General features: G+C 38.4%; 1 pseudogene; it reads right to left on the bottom strand.

Annotated features, from left to right (window-relative positions):
• Positions 1–1824: 1824 nt before the first annotated feature.
• Positions 1825–2493, bottom strand: LOC126787115 (protein BASIC PENTACYSTEINE6-like; annotated as a pseudogene).
• Between the last annotated feature and the right edge of the window lie 22504 nt (positions 2494–24997).

Genomic DNA, 24997 nt, shown 5'->3' with positions numbered 1-24997 from the left:
TTATTCTCATAACTAAATTAATCAGAAAATAATTGATTTAATTATAACCATTAAAAAAATATTAATTTAATCAAATGTCCGATTACCATTTCGAATCGTCAATGTCATTCAATTTCCGATTTACATCAGAATCATGTAGCTTTGATTACGATCATCCATTTATGTGCCGACACGAGTTTTATTCAGATCCGCTCTAATTTTGTTGACTTTTGGGCCACATGTGCAATTTTTGTCGGGTTCTTGGTCAATTTAATCATTTAATGAAGACAATTTACTTCATTAAATTTCATGTGTCTACAAATACCCCCACTTCAAGTCGTGTTGCAGACATGTCGTCGTCACGTGTCGAAAGCGTAGTTTAAAGTATGTACTTTGATTTGGAGAATTTGTGGAGCTAGCTTCCAAGGCTCCGCAAATTTTGTAATAATCTTTCCATATGACTTCCGAGATTTAATTTGACACAAAGGGAAATTATTGACTTTTCCGTCGATGTATTTTATTTATAAAATAAATGTTTCCATCCCAAGATGCTTTCTAGCCACCGAGACCAAGTGATGAAGATACGCTTTATCACTTCCATATGAACCATATTCATTTTCAACCTGAACCATTATAATTGGACCACCATTTCCATAAAGAAGATGAGCAATCTTTGGAAGTAGGCTTCCCCACCGTCTTTCAATCAATTGAAGGAAAGCTGGGTCAGATGATCTTAGTGTGAGAGCTGGCTTGATGGCAAGTACGTACTAGGAGATTGATTTGTGTTATATGAATCTTATACAGCAATCATCAGCTTTCAAACTTTCAAGCTTGAATAATGCAAGTCACCTCCAATGATCTGGAAAGACTAACCATGTCCTTTGAAATTTCAAACTTTCTGACATAATCTTGATTCCACAATCCACTACAATGTTCCACTGCCTTGAATCATTGACACTACTACAATGTTCCACTACCTTAAATCATTGGCACCACTACAATATTCCACTACCTTATGAATAATTGGCACCACTACAATGTTGTGGGGTTTAACTTGAGCAAGGGCATTCTGTGCTACTGGAAGTATGAAACTTTCGATGCTGGAAAGTTCCCTATATTATCCAACCAGTTATTCACCAATAAAGGCTTTAAATATGACACTACCAAGATCACAACCTCACAGTTAGAGCTTGACATTGAAGCTTATGATAATTATGGGAAGCTGTATCTCAGCCCTCTGTTCGCATTGTCTATTGGATCAGGATTTGCAAGATTTTCGGCAACCCTCATTCACGTGGCACTCTTTCATGGAGGGTATGATTGCTCATTGCAATGAAATAGCTTCTCCTCTTCTAATTTATAATAGATACTCTTGCGATGCTAACTAGGTTGGTGCTTGATTTTGTTCTGCCAGTGCTATTTTGAAGCAAAGCAAATCAGCTGTGAAGAATGCCAAAATGGATATTCATGAAAAACTGATGCAAACCTACAAGCACGTGTATAAATGGTGGTTTCTCATCATACTATTTGTGACCCCTCCCTATTCAAGTGCAGCAGTTACTACAATCAAATTTTGCATGAATTCTTCTGCAGTTGGTTTTTCACCATCGATTATATCGGTCACAGCTTTAACAAACATTGCTGGGACTTTCAACAGATCTGCCACGTAGGCAACAGATGCACCCTCCATGTCTTTAATTGTAGCATCATTTGCAATGATTGATGATTCATCCTGTTGAGACATATCCAAAGAGTTGCCAGTAGACAGCTTGCCAACCTTTAGGTCAAGTTCCTTTTGAAGACTTGGTGTTGACTGTTGAGCAGGTCAGTCGCAAGCCAACTCCATCACCTTTGTTCACTGAAAAGTCTATTTATGATGAACCCGCTCCAAGAAGAAAATCCATTGATGGGCTGCCTACGCTTTGGAGCCGCGGGAGGATCTAGTGGTAATGGCAGGGGATCGTTTGTGTGCATCTCTCTGGTACCATAAGAAGCTTCATTCATGTGGGGGAGATGATGTACATGCTGCTGCGGGTTGTGCATATGTTTGATCCCACGTGATATTTGGCATCCCGGTGGACATGAAAATACATTGCCACTAGTTAAGGAGGAGTTTTCTCGGTAGTGAATTGTTGCAATGGCATTGTCCCGTTCCATTATGGCATTATTTCGTTCTGCAATTGCTGCATCTCGTTGCAGGAATGCCATGTCCCGCTCTGCAAGGGCAACCTTTTTCTCAGAGAAGGCCATATTTCGTTCTTGAATGGCTGCATCTCTCTCGGCCATTATGTCCATAATCTGTTTCATCGACGGTTGATGCGTTTGATGTTGCATCAACCACTGACCCTGAGCTGCTTTATACTGTTATTCTGCTTTGAGTCTTCCATTCTCACGATGCCCTCCATCATTCATCAGATAGCTGATTTGAGAAGACGAGGGAACCCCGTGGAAGAGTAATGGTCGAGCAGAGAAAGAAGAAGAAGAATAATCTTGTGCTTTTTGGGCTCTTCTCATATCAGAGTTGATGAGGGGGGTTATGTACTGATCCTTTAGGGCGGATCCTTTAGGGAAAAGCATGTTTAAGCAAACATGCTGTCATGATGTCTTTCTAAAGGCTCGGCTCCAGTTCGGCTCGGCTCCTGCTCGGGTATGCGATTCTTTTTTTTGTAGGACATTGACAACAATTTGAGAGTCGCGGTCGATCTAGCCATTTGACTGCTTTCAAAATGCGTTGATTTCTAGCCGATTTGAAGAACGTAAACGACCTAATCGCTTGATTGTTGTCAATTCATAGACTTGACTCCAGTCAATAAAAGCGTTTTAGGCTTTACGCATCACATTCACCATGGCGGCTTTCAAGAGTTTGAAGAACGTAAACGACCTAATCGCTTGACTGCTGTCAATTTGTAGACTTGACAGCACTCAATAAAAGCGTTTTAGGCTTTACGCATCACATTCACCATGACGTCTTTCAAGAGTTTGAAGAACGTAAACGACCTAATCGCTTGACTGTTGTCAATTCGTAGACTTGACAGCACTCAATAAAAGCGTGTTAGGCTTTACGCATCACATTCACCATGGCGGCTTTCAGGAGTTTCACGGACGGGACAATCACTATCCTCGACAATGTTGAAGATGAGCATAATGATGACACCACTTTAACCGTATATCCCTCTCTTACTAGGCCATTCGCTTTTAAAGCTCCATTCTATGGCAGCTGAACTCCCGTCTTGCAGTGGACTTACGCAGTGAATCGCCAAGTAGCAAGCTTCCAAATGCCCAGGTTAGGCAACGAGGTGCTAAGTTCAGACGTTTGTAGAACTTCGCTTGATCACGACGGCCCAAGAAATTCGACAAAATACTTTTGATCAGCGTCAGTCTATGCTTGAGTCCCTTGAGAACTTGAAGGAAGAACAATAGAAGCTAGAGCAAACGTTGGACTCGCTAGATGCAAACCTTTTTCTTCACGATGCAAGACTTGTTGATCTAGAACAGAAGAAGTGTCAAATCCGAGAGATTCTAGAACTGACTGCAACAGAGATTGAAGAGGCAAAGAAGTTACGAGCTAGTTTTGAAGAACGTCGGAGCAACTTTAAGGGTTTGACCTGGTTGTGATAACTGACTTCAATGATCAGGATTTGCTCCTTTTTTGTTCTTTTTTTTAATCAAACCCTTATTTTATTTTTTGATGTGACTGAACTTAAGTTGTTATTCTCAAGCTACCTACGTATCCTTCTAAAGAATGAATCAAGTCATCACGTAGTTCAAGGGTTTTTTTGTGTGCCTTGTGCAGTTTAACCTCATGCAGGTTTTTTTTGTCTTGTGCAGTTTAGGCTCGTGCAGACTTGGAGCATACTTTGACATTTTCAAGCATGGTACTTCTTCAAGAACTTGCCGTTAATGGGACCGATCCTCAAACCGTCTTCCGCCACAATTTTGTAAGCTCCATTGGTGTATACTTCTCTAACGACGTAAGGATCATCCCACTTTCACTTGAATTTTGGGCTAGTCATGTGCGTCATAATGATGGGTCTTCGAACAACAAGAACTAAATCATCAACTTGAAATGACCGTGGTCGAACACCTTTGTTGACATTCGAGCTTGGTAGCATTTCAGGTGTTGTTGTTCATCAAGCCTCTTCTCGTCCAAAGGTTCTAACTCTTGAAGGCGCAACTTGACATTTTCCTCATTTGTGAGACTTTCTAGCAAAGCGATTCTCAATGACGATATTTCTTTGTCTAAGCATTTGTGGCATCTGATACGTCATTCTATAAGCCTAGAGAGCGTCGTCCAATTTCTCTTGCCAATCCCTCTGCTTCTTGCTTAGAGTTTTCTTCAAAATGTTACGAAGCGTTTTATTGAATGTTTCTGCCAAACCATTTGTCGGAGCGTTGTATATCGAAGATAAGTGAAGCTTGAAGTGAAATTTCTTGCTCAACTTTTCTGTTGCGGTATTTGAGAAGTACTTGGCGTTGTCTGTGATGATGCATCGCGGTATACCATAGCGTTGTATAATGCTTCCTGTAATGAAGTCTACAACATTTTCTTTCTTTATTTGTTTGAGCAGTATCGCCTTTGCCCACTTTGAGAAGGAATCTGTGGCTGTCAGAATGTACATATACCAGCCGATGATTTCGGAGTGATGGGTCCGATTGCATCCATTCCTCAGACATCGAACGGGTGCGAAGCAATTGTCGGATGGAACGGCTCAGGTGGCTGATGAATGAAGTTGGCATGAAACTGATAAGCTTGGCATTTATGTGCATACTCCATACAATCTTTGACCATAGTGGGCAAATAATACTCTAGTCGTCTTACTTGAAAATGTAACTTTGATCCTGACTGATGTGCTCCACACACTCCAGAATGAACCTCTTTCATGGCTTTGACTGCTTCATCTTTTCCCAAGCATCGAAGGAGTACTCCGTCAAATGACCTTTGATATAAAGTTTCTTTGTAGTACAGGAAGCGCGGTGCTCGTCGTTTGATGCTCCACCTTTGCTTCGAATCTTCGAGAAGTTTGTTGTGCTCAAGATAGTCGATAAAAGAATGTCTCCAATCTTCAACATCAATGGTGTGAACTAACACTACATGAGAATTGGCACACTTGAGTGAAGGCTTTGTTGTCACGACCCACCTTTGGCAAATTGGGATGTCCAAAATTTCGTCTCTAGACAATGCCAAGATCGCCGCCAAGTTTGCCAATGCGTCTACTATTTGATTTTCTTTCCGTGGCACATGTATGAGTATAACATTATCAAAGCCCTTCAGGAGTTGTGTGGCGAGTTGGAAATAAGGTACCAAATCTTCCTTCTTGACCTCGTAATTAGTGAGCAGTTGATCAATCACCAACTCTGAGTCCCCATACACTTCGAGACTTTGGATTTCAATTTCTAACGATGTTTGCAATCTCATGATCAACGTTTGGTACTCTGCGACATTATTGGAGCACAGTTTCCCAAGAGTGAAAGAATATGGCAATATCTGTTTTTGTGGAGAGACAAAGATAACACTAGCCTTTGCTCCGTCTGCCCTATATGAGCCATCGAAAAACATCTTCCAAGTAGGAAGGACCTCTGCAAGGAAGACTTCCTCGTCCGGGAAGTCATCTGAGATTTCCCAATCCGCTGGAATATGGTGGTCTGCCAGAAAGTCAGCCAACGCCTGTCCTTTCACTGCTTTAGCGGGCACATATATGATGTCGTATTGGTTCAATAGTAATGCCCGGTTAGAACTGGTTTAGATAATATAAACTTAACTGAATCGGCTCGCGCCACTAAGTGCATTGTGTAAGCTTGCATGTAATGCCTCAACTTTTGAATGGCGAAGACGAGTGCAAGACACATCTTCTCTATCGGCCGATAATTTAACTCAGGTTCAGTGAGGGTCCGACTTAAGTAGTACAAGGCTTTATCCTTTTTGGCTTCATTTTCTTGGGCAAGGAGGGCCCCAAGTGATCTCTCTCCAGCTGCGATGTAAAGGATAAGAGGTTTCCCAACGATAGATGCACCCAACACCAGAGGATTTGCCAGGTATTTCTTTATGCTCTCAAAGGCATTGCGACAAGCTTCATCCCATACAAATGGAACATATTTCTTCATGAGTCGACTGAATGGTTGGCAACGGCCCACTAGGTTTGATATGAACCGTCTGATTAAGGCAAGTTGTCCTTGGAGGCTTTTCAACTCGCGCAAATTTCTTGGCTCTGGCATTTCCTGGATGGCTTTAATTTTTGATTTGTCTACATTGATGCCTTGGTGCTTCACGATGAATCCAAAAACTTTCCATAACTGACGCCGAAGGCACACTTCAAATGCTTCATTTTTAACTAGTACTCGCGTAACATGTGCAACATATCAGTGTCAAGGCATGGCTGGCTTTTCTTTCCGCATACGATGTTGCCACTTCAGATGAGACTTTTTGCGACACTTCACCATGAAACTCAATGTCTTTCGATTTGGCATCATTCTCCCTAACTTTAGCGGCTTTCTCCGTGGAGAGTACTCCGACCGGAAGGACTTCTTTCATTGACTCCTTATCTGTGTAGAATTTAGAATCCGCAAAGTATGATTCAGCTTTTGTGAATATTTTGGTATCTCCTACCACGGTTTTCACACCTCTGCGATAGAACTTGAAGCATTGGTGCAAAGTGGATGGTACGATGCCATTTTCATGTACCCATGGTCGTCCCAACAACAAGTTGTACGAGGTCTTCGCATCGATGACATGAAACAAGGTGTTTTATTTTAGCTCTCTGATGTCTATGTCTAGTCTGATCATGCCTATCGCTCTTTGTCCTCATTCGTTGAAACCTTGGATCATGAGACGACTCCTTGATAACTCATCAACGTTGATGCCGAGTTGAGACATGGTTGACTTGGGCATGATATTTACTGCTGACCCTCCGTCTATGAGCATGCGATTCAACTTCCGCTCTGATATGTACCCTCTCACAAAAAGAGGCTAATTATGTGGCTTAGAGCCCAGTTGAAGGTCATCATTTGTGAAATGAATGGTATCACAATATGCATCACACGCGCCACGTTCCTTCATGCTTGTGAAGTGTTTTCCTACATCGATAAGCAACTCCACAAGTGCGCATCTCGTTGATTTTGGCAATCGCATCAAGTCAGAGAGGCTAAGTTGGAAAGGTAGACTCTCCAATTGTTTCAACACCTCATTTTTCTTCAACACTTGACTTGCACCTATTTCTCTTGCTTCAGGCTTTTTATCTTCTTTGGAGTTGACTTCACAATTTGTGGCCATTGAAGTGACCTTCGGTTGTTTTGTAGGCAAGTGCTCTATTGACAAGTTTCGGCGAAGAGGCTTCCACAAATATGGAACGACTTTCATCTCAAAACGTCCTTGTCCGTTCTCCTCCCATCGTGGAGGTGATTTCTTATGACTTGGTCGGGCAACCGTTGAGTTTGACATCATACCTTTGTGAGTTCTTCTCCGGTGACCAATATATATCCTTCATCATCGGCATTAGGGGCAACTTGGTCTTCTTATGTTCACGTGCCTCCTTTGTGAAACAGAATGGTGCTTTCATCGGGTGAAAAAAGAGTGAAACTAGCTCGAACGACCCAAATGTTACGGTAGTGCAATTGACTTCAGCAACGTCGTCAACGTCTAGCTCAATCTTCCTTTGCTTGGTGTCACGAGCTGCACAATTGGTTGTGCCATCGTGACACTTCCTAGGGGCTATGCCAAAGAGAGGGTGTCAAGCGGCAAGCATGCAAGCTGATTGCGGGCTGATTGGGTGTTCAGTGACATGTCCAGGTGGCAGTTTCGTAATTAAGACGAACTTCTAGGTTCGAGGCACTTAGGCTCGGAATTTGGGAAACGTCTGAACACGGAAAATGTCTGGGACATCGAAAAGAGTTGAATGCATTTGACGGCATATTTTTATGAGCTTGTATGAATTAATTATGGAAGTTGCCCCTCCTCGGATATTTGATGTTTCCTCCTCCAAAGTCTAGTTTTCTCCAATATGCTCTATAGGAGGTACATGGTGTCTGACTCTCCACCACCCTCGGTGCCGGCCTTATGGGGCACTAAGCGAGTCACTCCTGGGGGACCTTGGGGGACCTAGGAGCAGGGCGGATGTCGCCAAAGAGTGGCGGCATGCGTTTCCATGAGTCAGGAAGTCTCATGGACAGTATTAGCCGGTAGACCGATATTGCGGGTCCAAGTAAGTAGCGAGGTTCGTACGTGGGCGAATGCGTGGGCGAATGCGTGGGCTTAAGGAATACATGTCAAAACCCCGTGGTGCGCAATGGCCACGGAGTAAAGCGACGTGGGCATGGGTTAGGGATTCGACCTTGCCCAAAGGAAAGAGTTGTCAGCAAGCACGGAAGGGCGACACCGTGCTAGAAGGGAGGAAGCCTATATTGGGCATATGCGGGCAAGTGGCCTATGAAAGAGTATGCTGACAAGATGGATATGTGTCGGGATGATATGTGGGAGGCAAGCCGTGGAAGCGAGCGTCACCCAACAAGTTAACACCCTAGGGCCGAGTTGCCCTTATGATTATCCCCCATGGGTGAAGTGTGATGTGGGAATATAAGAGAGAACGATCGGAATGACACGGGAGGCGCACGAGTAAGAAAAAGAAAGTTGGCATCATGGAGGCATGAAGAATTAGGCTGGCCTTGGTTAAGAGTAACATTGGCGCCGCACAGGTCATATTCTGCTGCGTAGTAAGTCGGCCCATGACACTTGGCGAGGTTCATTATTAAATCTTTGAGAACAAAGCACTTCTCTATAAGGTGACTAACGAAGCGATGATATTTGCAATACTTCGGATTGTTGACACGATGCATTTCTTCTGGACGCTTGCACTCCGGAAGATCTATTATCTTGTTTTCAAGCAGATCATCTAACATGCCCGCCACATCAGAGTCTGGGAACGGGTACGTCTTTCGCTCCATCTCATTCAACGTGCATTTACTCCTATCGTAAGTTCAAGGAGGTTCCACCTTATTGAACTCTTTCTTATCACGCGTAGAGATCTTAACCGGTGCAGTATTAATGACTATTGATTCTTTGGAATGCTTCTTCACAACCTTGTCAAATCTGCTTCCAAGACTTTGTTTTTTTGTTGGTCAACCAGGGACTCATTCTTTCCCTTATGACTTGCCAAGCTTAGCTCCATTTTGTGGGCTCGAGTAGCCAACTCTTCGAAAGAACGAGGCTTGATTCCTTGTAAGATGTATAGCAAATCAAAGTGCATGCCTTGGATGCACATTTCAACGGCTGACACCTCTGACAGGCGGTCCTTGCAATCAAGGCTAAGTGAGCGCCATCTATTGATGTAGTCGATCGCGGGTTCATCATTTCGTTGCTTCATGTTAGTTAGCTCCATCATGCTCACCGTTCGCCTTGTACTATAGAATCGATTAAGGAACTCGCGCTCCATACTCCTACTCTAAGTCTGTATACCACTCAAAGGCATTTCCCTTCAACGAGCGAACAAACTGCTTGACAAGGTGATCGCCTTATGTCCCGGCGTTACTGCAAGTCTCCACAAAGTGGGCGACGTGTTGCTTTGGGTTCTCTTTACCTTCAAATTGTTGGAACTTTGGTGGCTGATACCCCAGCGGCATCCTTAAGTTGTCGATCCTCTTAGTGTAAGGTTTGGAGTAAGTAAGGAAGTCACGAGAAGGACCTCCATATTGAGCTCGAATTGAGTTGGTGATAATGTCTTGCAATTGCTGGAGTGATAAGGAACCAAGTGAGTCGCCATCATTCTTGGACATTTCTCCCTTTTCATTTACTTTGCTCCTGCCAGGCGACCTTTTGGTGGAGTTCTCATCATCATGATCTTCCAACTTACTATAAAGTTCAGCGATTTGCATGTCTTTTTCTTCACCGTTCGGGTGAGCTTTTCAACCATCTCCAACAGATTGGAGAGTTGCTCCTCGATTGTGAATGTCCCCGTCACCAAGACCTGCGCATTGTCAGAAGAGGATTCATGTGCCATAGAATGAAAGTTATCACGATCTTCTTTGGGACTTGCATGGTATGATGCAGTGCTTGATTCGTCATCAGAGAAAACGTCTTCTAGGATAGGGCCATCACCATGAACGGATAGAGGAGATTACTCATTTGGCTCCTTCTTTTTTGACGCTTGCTTCTTCCCACTTTCAGAAGCCTGTTATGTCACTCTTAAGCTCTCCAAGGTGATGACTGGTTGACGAGGCTTACTAGCAAGTACCATAAATGTTGTGGGTTGAGCTCTAGCCACGCTCCGGGTGACAAGGGTAATCGGTTCACTCTTTGATTTGGAGAATGTTTGTTTGGATTTCTTGACCGGTTCGGCCTATCAGTTTCTATCCAGAGTGAACCTTCACTTTGAAATTACATAGTGAAGTTCCAATTTTAGCACATTTTTCGGTCAATTGTTTTCATCACAAGTGATTCAATATTTAGGTATGCTATTCAAGATCATCTATGCAAAGTTTCATTCAATTTGACAATGGTTTGAGCTTTCAAAATTGAGATTTACATGAACAGTTTACGTTGAACAGATTTAATTCGTTCATTGATTTAATTTAATTTCAATACTTTAACGATAACTTACTCTGGATAGAGACTTTATATATATATATATATATATATATATATATATATATATATATATATACAAGGCTTTTCACATAAGGAGGTCATTATCTTAGCTTAAGGTACGGATTTTCATTTTTGACCAACTTTTAGATCGGGTTTTCACATCTCCACCGTTTAATATCTAGGTTATAACGTATAGATCATCTCCACAAAAGTTCAGCCGATTCCATAACCGTTAAGGTATCGAACTTATCAAAACCAATGGACGTATTGAATTTGCCGAACCTGAACCGTTCATATTTTGAGTAGAAAATTGAAGTTATGAGTACCTTAACAGTTATGAAATCGGCTGAAATTTTGTGGAGATTATCTATACGTTATAGCCTAGATATTGGACAGTGGAGATGTGAAAACTCGATCGAAAAATTGGTCAAAATGAAAATCCGTACCTTAAGCTAAGATAAGGACCTCCTTATGTGAAAAGCCTTGTATATATATATATCAATCAAATATAAGAACAAATAAATTGATTGGGCTATACTTTATTTGCAATTACTCATCTGTTGTTGCATGAACAATAGTTTTAACTAAGAAACAGGGAAGTTCTTTTAAGAGGTCAGAAATTCAATGTTTAAATTACTGCTGGTCAAAGTAAATGACAACATATGACAATTGACAAGTGAAGAAAAAATGACTGCAAAAGGAAATGGATATTGTTTGCATTATAGATGACAACTTGACAAGTGAAGAACAAATACCTAGAGGGCTCCAAGAATTTGTCCATTCATCATTTGCATTTGTCAATTGTTTCCATGACATGCATTATAGATATGAAAATCCTACAATCCTAAATGTAGAAAATGTCATTTAAGCCTCTCCAAATTTTCCCAAGAGTTCATATCTAAATCTCAACAAAAAAAAACAAGATGTAAACATGGAAGCCAACATTATTTGTTTCTGTTATGATTGGAAGTTTGGAACTTTTGAAGTATAATCTGTAACATCCCTAAATTCTGAACAGTAAACTTTCAAATTTAAGGATGCTAACACTCTGATATAACTTCAATAAATGAAATTATGTTACAACAGCTGAATATCTGTACCAAGTTTATCAAACTACTTGGATTACAAAATGTAAACATAAACATAATTACATGAATGTAAAGATGTATTTTTTTTCATCTCACAAGCCTCACCAAAAATAGGAAAAAGAACAAAAAGCAAAAACAACACTCAGTCGTTACGCTGCTCAAACCCTTCGTCTCAACTACTGCGTAGTACCTGTTGTACTACCCCCTGCACCAATAATGGTACACCAGGGTTACACCAGGGTTGTAAACACAAACATGGTCAACTTCATAGCTAGTATGAGTAAACTTAATATAAATACTCAACCTAACAATATCAATGCAACAAATGCCTCGACATTCAAAACAATTCGCAACGCATGCATAAACCACCATAACCACGCAACACATGCAGAACAACACCACTCACAGCAACAACGTAACACATGCAAAACAACACCACTCACAACGCAACACATGCATGAAAGTTTTGGGTTAAAGCGGCTCTCGAATCTCACTCATAAGAAAAATGGCAATAAATACTAGAGCTCTAACTAATCATCCCCACAACCGGCCAATGAGTGGTTTTGACATTTGCCTACGCCACTACCACAAAGGCATAACATTTAAATACATTTTGCCACTTGGGCCACCAGTAAGGCAAAACAACATATATACTTTTCTTTCGCCAATCTGGCCTCCACAAAAACAGAACAACGCACATAAAGTTTTTTGCCAAAAGGCTGCCATAAGGGAAAAATAACTCCACACAATGGTAAGCAACAACAATCATACCGGAATGTACATTTTCTTCCTTCATGGCTACAACAAAATTATCAATAAACACAATAATGTCAGAATGTACATTTTCTTCCCTTCTGGCCAAACAACATATACATATATATACAGTTATTTCATCCACAACCTCCAATTTATCGAGAGGTACATTTTATTCCCCTCAATCTTATCCTCCAAGGTTTATAAACCAACAAAATTATACATAATATCTTTCCCCATTAAAATGTAATAATATATATACAAATATACTAATCACATACTAACTTGAATAAGAACAATATATACTCAATAATAATGATATGCATATCTCATTACCATTTAGATATGCATATTTAAATCACCAAACATATATATATGAGTATATAACAATCTCATATTATGATGACATTATAATAAAATATGTCCAGTTACCGCCAAGGGTAACTAGCATATACGTGAGGTTTACTCACATTTTTCGCTCCCGCTTTGCAACTTGCAACCTCAAGTGAGAATCATTCACTTGGTTCGCTCATTCTATTACCTAAGTGACAAAACATCACTTAGTCAAAGGAACTAAAAGAAACTAAAAATGAACACAACCTACTAAGAACACCCCACAAGAGCTTGATGCTCTCACACTCTCTCAACACCCTCAACTAACCAAAAACTCACAAACAACACAGTGAGACTGCACATAGCCCCTTACCACTCAAAACAACTTCCCAATACTACCTCTCGGTCTCTCTCAACTGTCCAAAGAAAAAAAAAACAACACATATACTAAACAATTACTCAGGACACCCATGCCACACGCTAATGGCAACAACACCAACCTCGTCACTCTCTTCCTCTCTTACTTCCTCAAAAACCATCCTCTTCACTTAATACACAAAGTCAAACCGCAAGACCTCTTCCAAAACTATCCCAAAATACTAACTCCAAGACTACAACAACACAATAGTAAACTAAGAATAGTCAAACTCCCAACAACAACCAAAATATCAATTTCAACCAAGAATCACTAAAATTTTAATAACAACTAACTTACTCAAGAATTAACCTAACACATGGAAATGACCAATATAAACGCTCATATCGACGAGCACATCACAATGAAGTAAACCATTATTCCGAAACATTACTCTACACACCGCCACACGCCGCAGACGGTGGCGGCACCGCAACTTTTTCCGCGACCACCAATGTAATACCCTGAATTCGTAATTCGAGTTCAGAAAACACCTCATAATAAAAAAGTTCCAACTCATCGCACATTGGTCACAGTGTTGGAATGTAAGCATTACGAGTTCACGAGTGTTTGCGGATTTATTTTCTGACACTCGGTATATTTTTCCTTATTTTCTAAATGGTTTGTGTTTTAGGAAATTGTTTTCGTAAAACTAAAAGCGTTCCATATTTCCTAGCCATTAGATTTTGGCCATCTCTCATCATAACCATCAAATTCCTAATTATCTCTCGAATTAATCTCGGCCTTTAGATCACAGTGAGATTTAATCATAGCCTTCCATTTTTAAAACACTCTCTTTTCTCTCCACGTGCCTTTGCGCACCGAAACACCTCTTCCCTTTCTTTTTCCTTTCTTTTCTTTTCCTTCTTTCTTTTCTTCTTCTTCTCCTCCCCCGATTACACAGGGAGAGACCCGCTCTCTTCCTTCTCACTGCTTCGTCTTCTCCTCACGCAGCACCGTCGTCCGGCCTCCTCACGGCGGCGCACCAACCCAGAAACGTCTGTCTCTCCGCCCTCATTCCAATCATGTCTCCAACTCACGCATGCAACCAAGGTGCAGCTAGATCGGAGGAGAAGCCCAACGAAAATTTTCCCTGTTTTCCGGCCGATTCTCCCATATCCGGTCGATTCTCTCTTTGTTATAAACATCCTAGAGTCCTTAAAATCGAAATTTGATTCGGTTATGACAAATTCCCTTTTTCTGTAAATTATACTGTTTCTGAACGTTGAGTTCTCCGGCCAAGCTTCAATATTTGGCTTCAATTATTATCTTTAGAGGTAATTTATAATCCCTTTGACACCTCTAATCATTCAGTTCTATTAATTTTACGATTTGGAGCTAAATTGATTATTTCCCCTTTTTTGGGTTTGAGCTCCGACGTTGGCTTCTGCAATTCCGGCGAGACTGTTAGACTAATTATGTGAATGACCACATCTTAACATCTCAAGCAAGAATTAATTCCACAAATATGGCACACAGAATATGAAAACAGAACATTATGAATTCCTAATAGTGTAGAGACTCACCAGTTGAAGAACTTCCTAAGTCTGCCATTGCTATACGTTTTCTGCAGCTGCACCAAGACACTCTTCTGAAACACAGCACAAGAACACAGTATGGGGCTGAATTTAATGTTTGCTCTCCTGTGTGTGATCAGGGAATATCTCTCTTATTTATACCGGTGTGAAACTCCACTTTGTGCTCACCCATAGAGAGTCCAAAGTAGACGGAAATATTATCTGTTAAGAGACCTAATTGTTATCACAAACTTCATATTGAACAGGTTGTCAATCTGATAAGACTTCTAGATTTATTAAGAGATATATATCTTGATAACTACTATAATAGGATTATTGCATATATAATTTCTGCTTTTCAACTTAATTTAATCCAATTGTATTATCTGAAGTGGTTGAGATAATGTCAAGTCCATTTTATTTCTAACATTCTCCCACTTTGACTAATATTATCTTTACTGTATAATTGAACTAATGACTGAAACAAATAGCAACTGTAATGTGCACATGAACTATATAAAACCCTGTACTTATCCAGCTTATCAAGTAAAAGTGACTATTGCATAACTCAGAAACAAGTATGTTATGAGCAACAAGTTGATTAAGAGTCACTAACAAGGATCACAGTACTCTCATAAGCTATTGTGATAGTGAAATATGAAGGCTAATATATCTACCTGTAAATGCCATTCTTTCACATCCCTCTGTATGACTTTGTCAAAACAAAATCTCCAGCAACATAATGAACTCCAGTGAACATGGAATTGCTGGACTGAACTGAATTGCTTAAAGCATGAATGTTCACTTGTAAAACACACAATACTTATAAAATGGAATAAAAAACTTTCAGACATGTAGGATTCTGAAATACCTTAAATTTTATTGATTGCTTGCAGAACAAAGTGCAAAAGTTGCAGTAATACATTAAAGAAATTGAAACTAAATGTTACAGTGAGATAAAAATTCACAAATTGCTTAGTACTCCCACTGAACTCAAACATCATCCAATTTGGATAAAATTCCCATATTCTTTACATGTTTCTTGAATGTTTCAACAGGTAAGGCCTTAGTAAAAGAATCTGCAAGCTGTGACTCCGTATCAATATCTAAAACTATAACCTCTCCATTTTTCACTCTCTGTCTAGTACTGTAGAATTTTAGATCAATGTGTTTAGAGTTGTAGGACCTTTTATTGTTCTTGGTGAAGAACACTGCAGCTTCATTATCACAGAATATCTTAAGTGCATCAGAAACTAAAGAACTTAATATTTCAATTTGAATTATAAAATTCCTCATCCATAATCCCTGACACATTCCTTCATAAACTGCTATATATTCAGCTTGCATGGTGGAGGTGGTAATCAATTTTTGTTTCATTGTTTTCCAAGACACAGCCCCTCCAGCAAGCATGAATACATATCCACAAGTTGATTTATTTGATTCTGGAAAACGACCTGCAAAGTCTGAATCTGTGTATCCTACCAACTCTAACTCTTTCTCCTGCCTATACACTAGCATATGAGACTTGGTCCTCTGTAAATACCTAAGTACTTTTTTCCCAGCTATCCAATGTTCATGAGTAGGATTAGATTGAAATCTAGAGAGAATGCCAACTGCAAAAGCCAAATCAGGTCTTGTGCAGACCTGAGCATACATGAGACTTCCAATAAGTTTAGCATACAATGTTCTATCTATATCAGAACTCTTCCCCCCAATTTTTGAATTTTTATTCTTTGACAATTTGTCTCTTTTAGACATAGGAACTTCCCCAAATGCACAGTTTTCCAATATTAAATCTTTTTAGGACCTTTTGTATGTGGTTATTTTGAGAAAGTCCTAATAAGCCCTGTGCTCTATTTCTACGAATTTCAATCCCTAAAACATAAGAGGCTTCACCTAAATCTTTCATATCAAACTGATTTGATAAAAATGATTTAGTTTCTTTAAGTAGCTTTACATTGCTGCTTGCTAAAAGAATATCATCAACATACAGTATAAGAAAAATAAAACTATTCCCAACTGTCTTGATATAAACACATTCATCAACAATGTTTTCTGTAAATCCAAATGAAGAGATTACTGAATCAAATTTTTTATACCACTGTCTAGAAGCTTGTTTCAACCCATATATGGATTTCTCAAGCTTACAAACTAAATTCTCTTTCCCAGGTTCCACAAAACCTTCAGGTTGTTGCATATATATGACTTCTGCTAATTCTCCATTTAAGAATATTGTTTTAACATCCATTTGATGCAGTTCCATGTCATAATGAGCTACAAGTGTCATTATAATTCTGAATGAATCCTTGGTGGACACAGGAGAAAAGGTTTCATCATAGTCTATGCCCATTTTTTGTGTGAACCCTTTTGCTACTAACCTAGCCTTATACCTCTCTATGTTTCCATTAACATCCTTCTTAGTCTTAAAAACCCATTTTGAACCTATAGTTTTCTGATTTGGGTTAGGTCTTACAAGTTTCCACACTTTGTTTTGACTCATGGAAACAATTTCTGCTTCCATTGCTTTATGCCATTCTGTAATTTCAGTGCTCTCTATTGCTTGTTTATAACTTAATGGATCATTATCTTCTGCATCCAACTCTTGTAAATAAACAATATAATTGATGTTTTCCCCAAAAGTTAGTTTTCTGTGTCTCTGAGATCTCCTAAGCTGAGGCTGTTCTACAATTTGATGTTCAGCTTGAATTTGGTTAGGTTCAACTAAATGCTCATTTTGAGCATGGTTAGGAGCATTCTGATCTAAGACTATTGGTTCCTCGAAATTTTGATTTTGGACTATAATTTCTGTATCATTAGTTTGCATTTCATTTCTTGAATTAAAAGGTAAAAATTTTTACACAAGAACATTTTCTGTATTTTCTGTAGTTTCCTCAAAAACTACAGTCAAGTCTTCAAAACTTGTATTACAGATATCTTCATCCATGAACTTAGCTTGATGTGTTTCAAAAGTTCTGGTTGTTCTATTAGGTGTATAAAATTTATAACCTTTTGATTTTTCACAATAACCAATGAAATGACAACTTATGGTTTTCTGATCTAACTTTTGTGCTAATTCTTTAGGTATTTTTGCTTCAGCTTTGCATCCCCAAACATGAAAATGATGCAAGCTTGGTTGTTTCCCTGTCCAAAGTTCAAATGGAGTCTTTTCTACAGATTTACTAGGGGCTCGGGTGCAAATATAATTTGCAGTCTTAAGAGCCTCACCCCATAGGAATTTAGGCAACCCTGTAGTGCACATCATGCTTATCACCATATTTATTAAGATTCTATTTTTTCTTTCTGCCACCCCGTTTTGTTGAGGGTTGTAGGGAGTTGTGTACTGAGCCTTAATGCCATTCTCTTGCAAGTAAAGTGCAAAATGTCCCTTTTGTTGGCCTGCTTCAGTATGTCTACCATAGTACTCCCCTCCTCTATCAGACCTAACAATTTTAACTTTATTCTCTAACTGCAATTCAACTTCAGTTTTATATATTTTGAATGCCTATAGTGCTTGAGATTTTTCTGATAAAAGATAAATGTAGCAGTACCTAGAAAAATCGTCTATAAAGGTGATAAAATATATGTTTCCACAGATGGTTCTGTGTTTAAAAGGGCCACATATGTCTGTATGAATTATTTGCAATAGTGAATGACTCTTAAATGCATTTGTGTTTCTGCTGTGTGTCATTTTCCCTTTGCAACACTCTATGCAATCTGTTAAATCAGAATAATCTAAAGCTGGTAAAATTTTATTCTTTTCCAATGTTTTAAGTCTTTCTTTAGATATATGGCCTAATCTCTTATGCCAAAAGTTAGCAGACTTGGTATTATGTATGGTTCTTTTACTTCATGTAACATGGTTAACTGAATTTATGCTTTCTGCATTCTCAATAGCTAGAATCTCCTGTTTAATCACAGAACAATCTAATTTAAGGTAATTATTGCATAACAAATCACCACCAATGTATTCAGAACCTCGAAAAAATTTTATTCCATCAAAATCAATAACAAGTCTCAATCCAATACCAACCAAAAGACCTACTGAAATAAGATTCCTTTTTAAAGAAGGAATATAATAAACATTGTTCAAGAAAAAATTTCCAAATCCTTGTCCTAGATCTAATTTCAAGGTTCCAATCGCCTTAACTGCTACCCTCGCACCATTTCCCACACAGACATGTTGCTCACTGTTCCTTGGAGCTCGCCTCTTTATGATACCCTGTAATGAAGTGGTAATATGGATAGGTGAACCCGAGTCCAACCAGTATGAATGACTATCTATATTAACAAAGTTAACTTCTAGGGAAAATACTGAATTAGGGAATGAGTCATCTTTCTTAATCATCCAGGCTTTAAACCCTGGACAGTCTTTCTTTTTGTGACCAACTTTCTTGCAAAGGAAACATTTGAACCTTGATCCATTCCCTCCAACCTCTCCATTGCAACCCTTAACATAGTATTTTTTCTCACATGCCTTCTCATGATTCCCAGAAACTTTAGTTGGAACAGTTTTCTTAACTTTAAGTTTGTTTTTACCCTTCCATTTTGGCTTCTCAACTAAATTAATGGCAGTGGTTGGCTTGGACTCTTTCTTAATCCTCTCTTCCTCATTGACACAGACTGAAATGAGTTTGTTGAGGCTCCAATTGGCTTCAGATGCATTATAGGAGGTTTTCAGGTTACTGTAGGTGGTAGGTAAGGAATCTAGCACTTAAGCCACAACCTGGTCATCTTTAACTCCCATGTTTAAATCTCTAAGCCTAGCATTAATGTCCATCATGCCCATAATGTGTTCTCTCACAGAGCCAACACTAGTAAAATTCATGTTATTAAACTGCCTAGACAACCTAGAAATCTCAGCCTTATCATTTTCCATGTAATATTCAGAGATAGCCTCTAGATAATCCCAAGCAGTCTTAGGTTCCTAATTGACCCTATAATAGAGTCTATCATGGTAGTCCTAATGAAACTCTTAGTCTTCCTATTGCTAGTGTGCCACTCTTTATAGATCCTTCTGGTCTCAGCATCATCTTCATCAGTAGGCTCAGCAGGAACATCCTCAACCATGCATAAATCCAATTGATTGGTCATGGTTATATGATAATCTATGTGCCTTCGCCAGTCCTTATAGTTAGTTCCATTAAGCAACACCACTTGACCAAGGTTAACAAAAGTAGAGCCTAAAACAACCAAGAAAAACATACATAAGCTACTGCAAACACCATTTTGTGTGTTTATATATATATATATATATTATATATTCTGTAAGCTTCAGACTTATAAAAAACAGTCATGCATACTATCAAAAATTAATTCCTCAACCATTTTTCAAATCAGAAGCATAAAACTTTAATTTTCCCCATAGAGCTGTAGTTGATAGTGAATAAAATCTTTGGATATAAAATTCATCATCCTAAAGTTTCTTTATCACCAAACCATGGTTGTTATATACCAGTTATTAATGAAACAGTCAAAACTTTGGTTAAGAAAAGTTCCAAGAATCTAAAAAGATATATAAGCCATATAAGATGCTGCATTAACACAAAACAACACAGTGAACATCTTCTTTGGAAGAACAAAATATAAGTGTTATGTTGAATTAGCTGCACAAGCTTAGTTTGTTAAATGAAAATTTTTAAGAAACAATAAGGAAAAATTGTTTTGTGCAATATAGTCCATAAAGCTTCTTTTAAATCACAAACTAAATCAAGGGTCTTATTTCCAGTTCAAAACCTCAGTAAAACCAATGATCTTCAACTATGATTAATTCTGCAGATTTTGTATATATAATTTGGGAGATTACTGTAATATATATATATATACTTCCTCTTAAAAATTTCTGGCAAAATCATAGTCATACAGAAATACTATTCAATCACAAAAGCAATACGATTGAATCCATACAGTGCCTGAAAATAAACGTACAAGCCTCCATCTCCAGATCATGTCAAAATCAACCAATTCAGGTATCACAGATCATCTAAATGCCTAGCACACGTCAACCATAACGAATACTTTATCTATATGCCAACACTTCTTCATATGACCATCCACAAATGCAGAATTGAAGTTTTGACAAGATTCAGATTGAAGGCTTACCTTTGCCTCTGCTACAGCGCTGCAATTTGTTAGCATAAAGTCAAACAATAAACCCAATCTGGCCATATTTGCTCCTAAATGGGTTTGAATCCCTTCACTGAGATTTATACTCTCAGTTGCGCATCAATTCCCCCAAAAACCCAGAACCATGATTATGCTGGACAAAAAATTGGATATGAATTGGGTGCCTGAATGGGTTATTAAGTAGGCTTAGAATCGATGAATGCGGATTGAGGATTTTTGCCTACTTACTTCCGAAAAATAGGGTTTTATTTTCTTCTGTAGTTTTACTGAATCGAAAACAAAACAAAAATTCTTTTGTGCAGTTTGTGTTATTCGTGTTTGCTCTGATACCACATGTTAGACTAATTATGTGAATGACCACATCTTAACATCTCAAGCAAGAATTAATTCCACAAACATGACACACAGAATATGAAAACAGAACATTATGAATTCCTGATAGTGTAGAGACTCACCAGTTGAAGAACTTCCTAAGCCTGCCATTGCTTCACGTTTTCTGCAGCTGCACCAAGACACTCTTCTGAAACACAGCACAAGAACACAGTATGGGGCTGAACTTAATGTTTGCTCTCCTGTGTGTGATCAGGGAATATCTCTCTTATTTATACCGGTGTGAAACTCCACTTTGTGCTCACTCATAGAGAGTCCAAAGTAGACTGAAATATTATCTGTTAAGAGACCTAATTGTTATCACAAACTTCATATTGAACAGGTTGTCAATCTGATAAGACTTCTAGATTTATCAAGAGATATATATATTGATAACTACTGTAATAGGATTATTGCATATATAATTTCTGCTATTCAACTTGATTTAATCCAATTGTATTATCTGAAGTGGTTGAGATAATGTCAAGTCCATTTTATTTCTAACAGAGACCACTGCCTTCCAGCTTTGCTTCAGCCTTCAGTGATAAGCTATGTCTTCCCCGACGTCTTTAACCTTTCTATCATTCAATTTTCATAAATAAGCTGAATTGTATTTTCCTCTTTTCTGCATATTTTCACCGCCGTTGTCCATTTTGGCGCCATTTAGAAGAAGAGGACATGAGAATCTCAATGAGCATTCCAGAACAATTGCTTGAGTCTTGGCGCAAAAGTTTATCTACTTTCTGTTTCTATTCATCTAGGAATCGCTGCTGGTAATTTCCCATCTCCGTAAGTTCCTGTGTTCATGTTTGAGCTGTTGTGACGATGTTTAACTTATGGAGGAGGAGAACATGAATTCTAGAGATTGAAGTTGCAGAATGCAAGGAGCTGCTAGCACCCAACTTTTCTGTTTTGGAATCAGTAGAAGCCTTGAGACACAATTGAAGCAAGAGAGGATCGCCAACTCGTATTTGGAAACTCCAACGACGTTTTCGAATTCTGGAAATAACTTTGAGGTAGCTTTCCTATATCCTTTTTAGGAAAGTTTATCATTTCTAAATTTGGAAAGTTTCCATAACAGGAAACTATTGTGGGTGTCCTTAGTAGATTTTGGGTTGACTACTATTATTCAATTTATGACCTAACGAATCTTGAATCCTAAACATTTTTTATTAGACGATTATCGATAAATAACAATATATGTAGCATTGATCAAGTAGTATTTATCATTTGGTAAATTCCTTGAATTATAAAGTGGTATTTACTTATTTGATATGATATGCGTAAAGCCGAAAAATTACGTTGTTCGAGTTTATTAAACCATTTTGTGTTACGAATCGATAATCTGAGAATATTTACGAATGAAGGGTCAAGGTTAGTTAAAAGTCAACCTTTGGTCAATCTCCTGGTCAAACCAAGAATGACTTAGTCAACCCAAAGTTGATGCTAAACCTTTCCTATTCGAGTTAGGAAAAAATTACGTTTTATTATTTTTTACGTTGTGGAACTTAGAAATGTATTTCCACAGTGTTACTCGGACATCGAGATCTTTTGAATGATTGCTCAGCTTTTAGAGCATACATTTGGATATGGGGACTCTGCTCGACAATCCAGGTATGGGAGCTAACCCTTTATATAGTATTTGGCCACAAATTATAAATTCATAGTCTATGCCTTGTTGAATGATTTATTATGCATTAAAGTTGCGAAGACGCGAGGCTAGACAAGTTTTGTAGGATTAGTTGGTGAGATCCTCGTATGTGATAGACCTGAGAATGAACATGACCCTAGAAATCGAGGTAATCATATGGTGTTACGGAGGGGCAATGCCCTATTTATTATTAGATCAACATTCTATATAGTATTATTGAGGGCATTTCATTAAATGCACACTCTCACTCCTTTGTTGTTTCAACAAAAGCAGTTGGCCTTGACTTGAGAGGCGACTTGTTAGCTTCCTAGTCGCTAGGATCGGTCATGCATTACTTGTAGTAGTATCTACCACTATCCTACCAAAAAGGGATCCCTAATGATTTAGCATTGATTTTGAGTTTTTCAAACTTGCATAAATGTATAAGGTTTTCTCAGATCTAAAACCTACCCTCAACGTTTTATGAAAATCATATTGTATCCCTACCTGTTTTCAAACCTATATGGGCGGTTGGCCCCTACTGGGCAAGCAATGACGACGCTCACCCCTATAATAGTCTTTTGCAGGTTTTAACTCGTGTTCTTGGAATTATGAGTCTTGTAGAGAAGTGAAGTATGTGTTCCTTGTTCTACTTCCTTTATTACTTCTCTATTGTTAAGTTTAGTATTTCCCGAGGTTTATTTATGAGAATTGTCACCTTGTGAGTTGTTCTATTTTGGGTTGTTGTATTTAAATATTTTTGGGCAGTGACTCTTATCTCCACCTTTCGTATTAATTTTGTAAACTCTTGTTTCACGAAAATATTCAAGTTGCTTATTTTTATTTGTGAAAATAAAGTTGTGTTGTAAAAATCTTTGTCACAGATTCTAGCTTGGTGAGAGTTCAAACGACACCTTGTCGTTTGTTCGCTTGCCATTTTACATTTATTCTTGTTTGTTAAGCCTAAAATCACTCCAGTATATTGTTCATGTTCCATTCTAGGATGTGACAACCAATGATCACTAAAATTCACTACCACAATCTAAATAATATTTCCAACAACTTTCTAGTTGACAACAAAGTCTAAATCCAAGCTTAAACAGTTCAATCGACGAATAACATAAAATCGGCACTATTCATAGGTTCTAGAAATTGAAATCGTTGATTCTCCTTGTATGTTTTGAAATAGATAAAACTAATTTAGAGGGTTGATATACATCCTACAAGCTTCAAAACACAAGAAGAATTACCTTAATTGATTGTCGAAGAAGTGAGTTCTCCTCACTTTTTCAAAATAGGACATCAGCATTGTTTCTTCATTTGTGGGCTTCAAACAACTCGAGTCTCTCCCAAACACTAACCTAGATCGATAGGGGACGAAGAGATAGTTCCAACACCACCAGTCTAACTCAATTCCATCGCCGAACGACGGAGATATGGCCGGAGAAAGATTTTGAGTTAGGTAAACAGTACCCGAGCTCGGGTGAACAGTACACGAGCTGGGTTTGAGAAAAAACTGATTTTTTAAGTTTCTAATCTTCTCTCCTTCATTTTATACTTTTTTCAAAATCTGAAACCAAACTTATGTTGCTAACAACTTCCACATACGATATTCGATTAAAGCGTGCCGCGCGTCTACGAACTCGTATTGACGAACTCTACAACTTTCGTGAAAGAAATTTTCTTAAACGAGTGACGGATTAAACGTCAACTCCTAAGTCAATTAAACTTAACCCAATATTGAATTATTGGTTCTTGAACCAATTTCTACTTTGAATGAAGACTATTCAAAAGGCGTAGAATATGGATATAATCAAAATAACATTTCATTAATCTCAAAAAATTACAAGAAATGTAAATCAAATTCGGGTTATTACATAATCAGGATGAGGTTTTGTTTGTCATAATTTGTAAATAATCAGAAAAGGAAAGTAATTATAACATAATCTCAAGTTCTCAACCAGAAAAGAAAAGTAATATCCAAAATGTTAGATATAAATCAAATTGGTAAGTAGAGAAGGGGGGAAAGAAGACGACTTTGAGCATTAGGAATTTAGGATTGCCCAAAGCCTAAACCAATGTGCAGCAACACACAACTCTTAAACCCGCAACAATTACTGGAATACTAGGTAAGTTCAATCATGGTAAACAAGTAACAGATCGGCATAATTGCAAAGAAATCTCTAACAAGAAACAACATACCTTTTCTGATCAAAA

Source organism: Argentina anserina, chromosome 3 (assembly GCF_933775445.1).
Source record: "Argentina anserina chromosome 3, drPotAnse1.1, whole genome shotgun sequence".
Classification (NCBI taxonomy): domain Eukaryota; kingdom Viridiplantae; phylum Streptophyta; class Magnoliopsida; order Rosales; family Rosaceae; genus Argentina; species Argentina anserina.
Note: the sequence above shows the minus strand (reverse complement) of the source record. Positions and strands in the feature narration are given on the sequence as shown.